Raw genomic sequence first — 8,803 nt, forward strand, 5'->3', positions numbered from 1 at the left:
CCGTCTGAACCTAATACTGATTATTCCTGATCCTTTTACTGAATAGACGTAAACTGCCATATAATACAGAAACAATTACTTCAGATCAAGGCAGAAAAATCTGAGTACTTGTCTTGCAGATGATTTGAACTTTCGTTACCATTTCATGCTAATTTATAACACTGTTATACATGTTTGGTAACAACAATGTTTTTGAATAGATAAGAATGTTTAATAAATTCCCTTTAATTTACCTTCTTGTCCTTCTAAAATATGTACTCAGAGTAAATTGAGGGAACAATGAAGCTTTGCCTGATTGATATTTTAATTTTTGATAGCATAGAAAACATTGTGAATTAAAGGACTACGGTACAAATTCTAGTTAAGAAATAACGTTTACAATTTGCTGATGCGTATACACAGAGTAAAGAAGGGTAAATACACATGAAATAGATATAACGCACGATCTCTTAAGCGCGACCCAGTAAAGTATGCTACTAGAGCTCAGCGTGCAATATTTGTATTGCACACGTACCTGACTGTATGGTGTAGTTTCCGAGACCTTTAGCAACAAAAGCAAGTTGTACTTTATATCTCGTTGTTTTACATGTACAGCTACAGCTAACGAGTCGACGCACTGTGTGCGACCAAGTGTTCGTGACGCTTCCTCTCTCCTACCCCACACCCCGTCTCCTCCCTGACCTGTTCAATGCCGTCGTGAAAACTATCTTTCATATCATTATCCTTTCAGCGGCGCGTTTTTTCTCTAACCCTCTACCGCAAATGAAAAATTTCTCGCATAGGTAAGAGGAAATGAAATATGCGAGAAACCGAAGGCATTATTCATACTGAAATCTAGCTAGCAAACATCCAATTTTTGTTATTGAATTGTTAGCTGCAAAGTTTCTTAAAAACAGTATTTCGATTTTCTCATTTTTACTCCTACTGCTTTCCTATAAACCGAAAATTATTGTAATTACTTGTATGATCGAACCTTTACACCATTCAGAACCTAAGGAATTCGTCCCAGATACGGAGAAGACAAGTAAGTTAGCTGCAGACCATGACCTTCCAACCGACGTCCTTATTGTTTATAGAACTAGAAAATCTGGAGGACAAAGTGATAATAAAGCTTTTTTTTTTTTCAAACATAATTGCGGAAAATCTAGCAGGCAGTGGGGAAAAATGTAGGTGATGCTACTCACCCCGAGATCTAGCGAGCAAGTGTTAGCGCGAGTTGCGATGCGGGTGCGTCGCCGCCGTGTTAGGAGGAGGCGGCGGTAGGAGGAGGCGGCAGCTCGTCTCTGGCTGTGGCAGCGGGCAGTCGCACAGTAGTCGAGCAGGCGCGACGCGCCGCCCTTATATAGGCGACGCCTGGGGGCGCATGCGCACTGAGGTCCTGATCCGGTGCTCGGGAGGGGGCCTCATTGTTTTGGATCGTAGGACAACACCGGTCATCCAAGGGCAGGTAGGTAGCGGTTCAGGTGGGCACCGAACAAGAGGTGCTCTTCAAATGCGGAAACTTTCACTTTGTTACGGTACGTTAAACGAAGAATCGTACAAACATTCAGGCTAGGTTATCAGGGATTTTCTTTAACTCACCACCCTTCAGAATGGTTTGATTCCACCCTCCAGCTTTTCCTGTCTCTCTTACTAATATTTATACCACCATATACTTATTATTTCAAGAATTTCGAAATCTAGTTAACAATTCCTAACCATTTTCTGCTCCTGCACATTTTCCAGAATTTTATCCATTTTTTCCCATTCAGTACCGAGTTAACTTTTACTGGTAGCAGCGTGAACATTACTCTAACCTGCCCTCTCTTTTCGTCGTGTTTCTGTGTTCTTTCTTTACTTATCTTTTTAGCGCACCTTATTTAGAACTTTACTTTTCTGTTTTCTTATTTGAATCTTTCAATAGATTTACATTTTACAGTCTTTCTGTTTCTTTTCATATGACGCCCTATCGCCTGCGTTTACCTTTCAGAGAGAACGGCGCTTCACAAACACACCTTCAAAAATTTTCTCCATAGTCCACGGTCTTTGGTTACTAACAGTACAGCTCTACTCCTGCAGAAAATTTTCTTCACCTACAACGACCTCATTATGTACTATAAAATCTCATTTTAGAGGTAAGTGACTTCTTTGGCTTCTTCCGCTACTACCCCGTTCCTAACGTTGGCTTTATGCTAATATCCTTTCTCCTTTCTCCTATTCAACAACTGAGCAGAGAAATTGATAACACAGCTTTTTTCATGAACTGTTGTGCAAATGCAAGCAAATTTGGAAAACTTAAGCAGGCGCTACCCACGATGTTATCTAACGAACAAGTGTCAACGAGAGGCCGTCATCGTTTATACTTAACCAATATACTGTGAAAAACTATGTTGTCCATTTCATTCATCGATTCTTCTAGACCTTTTCTGTTTCAGGTATGATATCATTTGTAAACTCTTCCACTGCTGTCTATTCATTTTGTGCCTTCCCCCCCCCCCCCCCCCCCCCATTAAGTGCACCTTGAACGGCCGGCCGGGGTGGCCGAGCGGTTCTAGGCGCTACAGTCTGGAACTGCGCGACCGCTACGGTCGCAGGTTCGAATCCTGCCTCGGGCATGGATGTGTGTGATGTCCTTAGGTTAGTTAGGTTTAAGTAGTTCTAAGTTCTAGGGGACTGATGACCTCAGATGTTAAGTCACATAGTGCTCAGAGCCATATGAACCATTTGAACCTAGATTGGGCCTTAGCATTTCCCTTTTCATATTTTCTAGCTTCCTTACCACTTCCAACTTCAAACATTCGACGCCCCGACTAGTAGTACTATACCCTTTCATTGGTTATTCAATCTTTTTCTCATTGTAACTTCCCCTTCCGCAGTCTCTTACCGGAAATCCGAATGGGGGACTAGTCTGGAATCTTTTTCAAATGGAGAGACCATCTTGGAACTTTTTCAGTTACCAGTGACATGTCCTGTACGTACACATTTTGTGTCTTTAATGCAGCTTCATGCAGTTGAAAATTGTTGGTTCTTCCACCTTTCGTGGGCAGCTTCCAACCCCAAGAGCAAAAGAGTGCTCTGAATCTCTGTCAGCTCCTCCGCCCTCTTTGACAAGGCCGTTGACAGAACGAGGGTGACTTCTTATGCCGGAAGTCTTCGGTCGCCATCGCTAGCAATTTTTATTCAAAATTTAAGTAGTGGAGGGGTTCGAACCGGGGACCGATAACATTTTGACTATGGGCCAGAGAAGTCCTCCCCCCCGGCCCCCTTTTTTCGATCCACTGTTCAGGCAGTACAATGTGTCCACCCAGAAAGTGCGACACTGAGCGATCTTGACTGCAGTCCTAAGCTCATGTATTAAGCAAATGTTGATTACTTTAGGAGAGTAAAGTATAGAAACTTTAAATTCGTTTTTGTACGTAGTTGCATACGATCGTCAACAATAAATAAACGACGTAAACCTACTTACTTTTAATATTTCTGTGAGGTGACTTTCTACAGCAGTTAGATACTTAAAGAACTGTATTTCCAACAATCAGCTGTATAAATAAACCCTTATTCTCTACCTTTTCGGTTACTTAGACTATCGTCGCTAGAAGAAAAATGGAAAGGTAATTCATCTTTCTCTTAGATGATTCGAATGCCTTCACTGTTACAATGATTGCACATGTCGTCTATTACCTATCATGACCGTAAATAACAACAAACTTAGGGCAACACAGTACGAGGTGCATTCAAGTTCTAAGGCCTCCGATTTTTTTTCTAGTTAACTACTCACCCGAAATCGATGAAACCGGCGTTACTTCTCGACGTAATCGCCCTGCAGACGTTCACATTTTTCACAACGCTGACGCCATGATTCCATAGCAGCGGCGAAGGCTTCTTTAGGAGTCTGTTTTGACCACTGGAAAATCGCTGAGGCAATACCAGCACGGCTGGTGAATGTGCGGCCACAGACAGTGTCTTTCATTGTTGGAAAAAGCCAAAAGTCACTAGGAGCCAGGTCAGGTGAGTAGGGAGCATGAGGAATCACTTCAAAATTATCACGAAGAAACTGTTGCGTAACGTTAGCTCGATGTGCGGGTGCATTGTCTTTGTGAAACAGCACACGCGCAGCCCTTCCCGGACGTTTTTGTTGCAGTGCAGGAAGGAATTTGTTCTTCAAAACATTTTCGTAGGACGCACCTGTTACCGTAGTGCCCTTTGGAACGCAATTGGTAAGGATTACGCCCTCGCTGTCCCAGAACATGGACACCATCATTGTTTCAGCACTTGCGGTTACCCGAAAATTTTTTGGTGGCGGTGAATCTGTGTGCTTCCATTGAGCTGACTGGCGCTTTGTTTCTGGATTGAAAAATGGCACCCACGTCTCATCCATTGTCACAACCGACAAAAAGAAAGTCCCATTCATGCTGTCGTTGCGCGTCAACATTTTTTGGCAACATGCCACACGGGCGGCCGTGTGGTCGTCCGTCAGCATTCGTGGCAACCATCTGGATGACAATTTTCGCATTTGCAGGTCGTCATGCAGGATTGTGTGCACAGAACCCACAGAAACGCCAACTCTGGAGGCGATCTGTTCAACAGTCATTTGGCGATCCCCCAAAACAATTCTCTCCACTTTCTCGATCATGTCCTCAGACCGGCTTGTGCAAGCTCGAGGTTGTTTCGGTTTGTTGTCACACAGTGTTCTGCCTTCATTAAACTGTCGCACCCACGAACGCACTTTCGACACATCCATAACTCCATCACCACATGTCTCCTTCAACCGTCGATGAATTTCAATTGGTTTCACACCACGCAAATTCAGAAAACGAATGATTGCACGCTGTTCAAGTAAGGAAAACGTCGCCATTTTAAGTATTTAAAACAGTTCTCATTCTCGCCGCTGGTGGTAAAATTCCATCTGCCATACGGTGCTGCCATCTCTTGGACGTATTGACAATGAACGCGGCCTCATTTTAAAACAATGCGCATGTTTCTGTCTCTTTCCAGTATGGAGAAAAAAAATCGGAGGCCTTAGAACTTGAATGCACCTCGTATCTTATGCGTTTATGGCTGTACATAACCTGGTAGGAAATATGCTGTCAGAGCTAATCCTTAAGATTTCAAATTTTAATGAAGTACGTTGAAGAAAGCATGGATGGATCGAGTAATTAATGCGGGGTATTTAATAGAACTTCGGGGAAAAAGAAATAAATGTCACAATTTGACTAAAGGAAGGGGTCGGTTGATAGATCACGTCTTACGGCAACTAGGAATGGTAGTTTCGTTATAAAGGGAAGTGTGATGGGTAAGAACTGTAGAAGGAAACCGAAGGACGAATACAGTAAAAACAGGTTCAACTGGATGCAGGGGGCAGTAGATATTCGGAGATGAAGAGGCTTGCACAGGACAGACTGGCCTGGAGAGCTGCACCATTCCAAACCTAGGACTGAAAATAACAACAACAGCTACAAAAGAGTCCACGTGTGGCATTGAAACATTTGTCGTGTTCTGCTTTCGTGTTTCTGTGTGCTTCACGGCCTACGTGAAACGTATTAAACAATTAATAGTTTTCTCGAACTTGTTTCCAGATTGGACCTGGAACGTTTTAACACATTACTGTTAAAAAGTAGTTTAGTCCATCTCTAGTAGAAACCGATTCAGTGGGAGAACGATTTAGGTTCCAGAGAAATGTAGGAACATTCGAGGCAATACTGATCTTACAGCTCATGAGATAGACTGAAGAAAGACAAACCAAAATTTATAAAAATTTGTAGATTTAAGACTGTTAATTGCAATAAACACTCTGAAATTCTGAAATTGTCACCGATGAGAGAGAGATCCTGTCTACGATGGAAACCAGACAAACCTCCAACCAAATATTGTTACTCTGTGCTTGTCAGATTGCAGTTGCAGCCAGCCATCCTTGACGAATTACAATTGAGAATTACAATTGAACGAGAATAAATTAAAACAGTAGTCTTTGCAAGTAGATTATTATACACTCACAGGTGCAAAAGAACTTGGAAGATCATTTGAACAGAATGGATAGTGTCTTGTAAAGCGATTATTTAATGAACGCCTACAATGGTGAAACTTCCTGGCAGATTAAAACTGTGTGCGGTCCGAGACTCGAACTCGGGACCTATGCCTTACGCGGGCAAGTGCTCTACCAACATTTTTTTCCCTTTTTTTATAATAATCTTTATTGAACAAACTAAAAGTACATATATATACACTATGCAAGAGTTCCATTTAAACACATACAAATGACTGTTAGTTAAACAAAAATTATTAGAAAAACATTAAATGCAACAAAATGTAATATATTCTGTCTTCTTCCTTTTTTTATTTGTTTTTTGGTCGATTCATGAGAACGTGGATAAGGGTGTTGCATCATGTGACAGGTAGGCATGGCACACCCCAACTTTGAGGGGGCTCAAGAAAGACGCTGCGGAGATAACCGGCAAAAGTTTGTCAGTAAGATGGTTTTCGGGTGAGGGTGCTATGCGCGGTCACAACTTTGTACCAGAAGTCGAGGACTGTATGCGGACCACTGTGAAAGAGGTATTCTAATGCCTGTCCTCGAAACCAGATTAGGGTATGGTGCTTAGCAAGAGGGTAGTGAAATGTCTGGGGCAACAACAGGAAATCCGGGGTTACCGTCGTTGGCGGGGCACGGAGGTAAAAGCCCACGATTCGTTGGATGAGGAGCCATACGTTTCGTTTCAGGGGGCACGTAAGACGGTGCTCGTCGGTGTCTTCGAGCTGACAATCAGGGCAGTGTGGGGAGGTGGCCAGTCCTATGCGATAAAGTCGACTATTAGTCGGGAATTCGCCATAGACTAAAACATACCAGAGTGCAGACACAGACGGCAGTAAAAAGGCTGCATGCACACACCCCCAAACTGTTCGCCAGTTAATGTCAGGATGCCGTAACACCATGGGGTCGCAGGGGCTGGACAGCATAAACAAACGATAATAATCTTTTGTACGTGGGGGACGGGTGACTGGAAGATCGGCCCGAACGTAGCTGAGTTCTATGAAACAACTGGCGACGTGGTACAATAATGGAGAAATAGGTGCCACATTGATCGGTGGATCGAGAGAGGCTGGTCGGAGGATATCTAAGAGACTGCGTGTTAAGGACGGGACCGGCCCCTGCCAGTGCCGCAACAGAGTGTGGACAAAGAGTGCAGAAGATCGTGCCCGCACGTTGACGAGTCCGAGGCCACCTTTTGCAGGAGGCAGTGTTAGAGTGTTGTAGCGGACTTTGAAAAGTGCCCCTGCTGACACGAAATATCCAAAGGCTGATTGGATGCGGCGGCCAAGGAGTAACGGCATTGGGAGGATCTGGGCGACGTGTACCAGTTTAGAGGCGACATACATTTTGACATAGGACACACGTTGGAGTTGGTTTAAGTTACGGTGCGCTTGACCGCGGACATGGTGCCGAATCAACTGCAAAAGCCGCCGGTAAGCGAGGGCCACTGTGCGGTGTGTGGAGCTCGTAAATTCGATAGCCAAGTAACGAAGGGTGGTACTGACTGGGGTCGGCACCATAGCCGGGAGGCCGCGCCCAATGTGCATCATAGTCGATTTACGGACATTAAGAATGCCACCAGAAAGACGTCCATACTGATGGATCCATTGGATGGCGTCATTGAGTTCCGTGGAGGAGCAGGTGAGAAAGAGGAGGTCGTCCTCATAAGCCCTGCAGTGAAAGGTGTAGTCACGCAAAGTGAGACCCTGCAGTCTAGAGGTAAGACCAGTGATGAGGGGCTCAAGTGCAATGGCATACAGATAGTAGACATAGGGCATCCTTGACGCACAGAGCGGCGTATAGGAATCGGTCCTACAAGCCTCCCATTGACTTCTACCATCGAGACCGCGGGAAGTAGTAACCGGCAATGGGATCGACTAAAAGTAATGGGAACCCCATACGTGTCGGCACCATGAGGAGGAATGGGTGGCGAACGCGATCAAAGGCACTCGTGAAATCGATGGATACCAGTGCTGCACGAAGGCGACAAACCGACGCCAGTGCGATGAGGTCACGGCATTCTCCTGGGGCTGTTTGTAAGGTGGCATCACAACCACGTGCAGTCTGCTCCGGTGAAAGGACCGTTGGTAAGACGGTGCGTATGCGAGCTGCTAAGAGGCGTGCATAGATTTTGTAGTCTTCATTCAGTAGTGTAAGAGGGCGATATGCAGTAACATGAGACCCTCTCTTCGGTTTGGGCACGGGTAGAAGAATGCCAGTGACGAATTCAGGTGGAATTGGGAAGGACGGAGTAAAGAGTTCCTGAATCATTTCCGTCGAGCGAGGAAGCATTAACGTGGTAAACGCCCGGTAAAACTCCACTGGGAGACCATCTGGTCCTAGTGATTTGTTCTTGGCCCCTTTGTTGATCGCATCTACCACCTCTTCTGCGGTGATTGCAGACATCATGGACGTTGACTCCGCTACGGTGAGGGTCCGATCAGGGGAAGGACGGAGATAATCAGGAATTGGCGTTGCCATCGGTTTATCATCGTAAAATTGCCGATAATGTTCAGCAAAGGCAGACACCACCGCCGCCTGTGTTGTGTGGTGAACACCGTCGGAGGTCGTGATGTTGGGGACGAAAAGTCGACGTCGACGTCTATGGTTGGATGCGGCATGGATTGTGGATGGGGTTTCGTCGTGGAGGAGGTCTTGTCGTCGGGAACGCACCACGACACCATGCAGTCGTGCACGTTGGAGAGAGAGGAAACGAGCTTTAGTACGCTGTCGTTCCCTATGAGTGTCAGGTGATGGAGGGAGCGCATCGAGTTCACGGAGGACGGCGTAGTGAAAATT

General features: G+C 45.1%; 1 protein-coding gene across 1 annotated transcript in view; it reads right to left on the reverse strand.

Moving 5' to 3' along the window:
• The window catches only part of LOC126244919 (GTP-binding protein Rhes-like), a 509,501-nt gene extending 508,198 nt beyond the window's left edge, over nucleotides 1-1,303 (reverse strand). Inside the window, exon 1 of the mRNA XM_049948275.1 lies at nucleotides 1,185-1,303. The gene's annotated coding sequence lies outside the window, so the exon portion shown is untranslated. The remainder of the gene's footprint in view (nucleotides 1-1,184) is intronic.
• Between the last annotated feature and the right edge of the window lie 7,500 nt (nucleotides 1,304-8,803).

This window comes from Schistocerca nitens, chromosome 1 (genome assembly GCF_023898315.1).
Source record: "Schistocerca nitens isolate TAMUIC-IGC-003100 chromosome 1, iqSchNite1.1, whole genome shotgun sequence".
NCBI lineage: Eukaryota > Metazoa > Arthropoda > Insecta > Orthoptera > Acrididae > Schistocerca > Schistocerca nitens.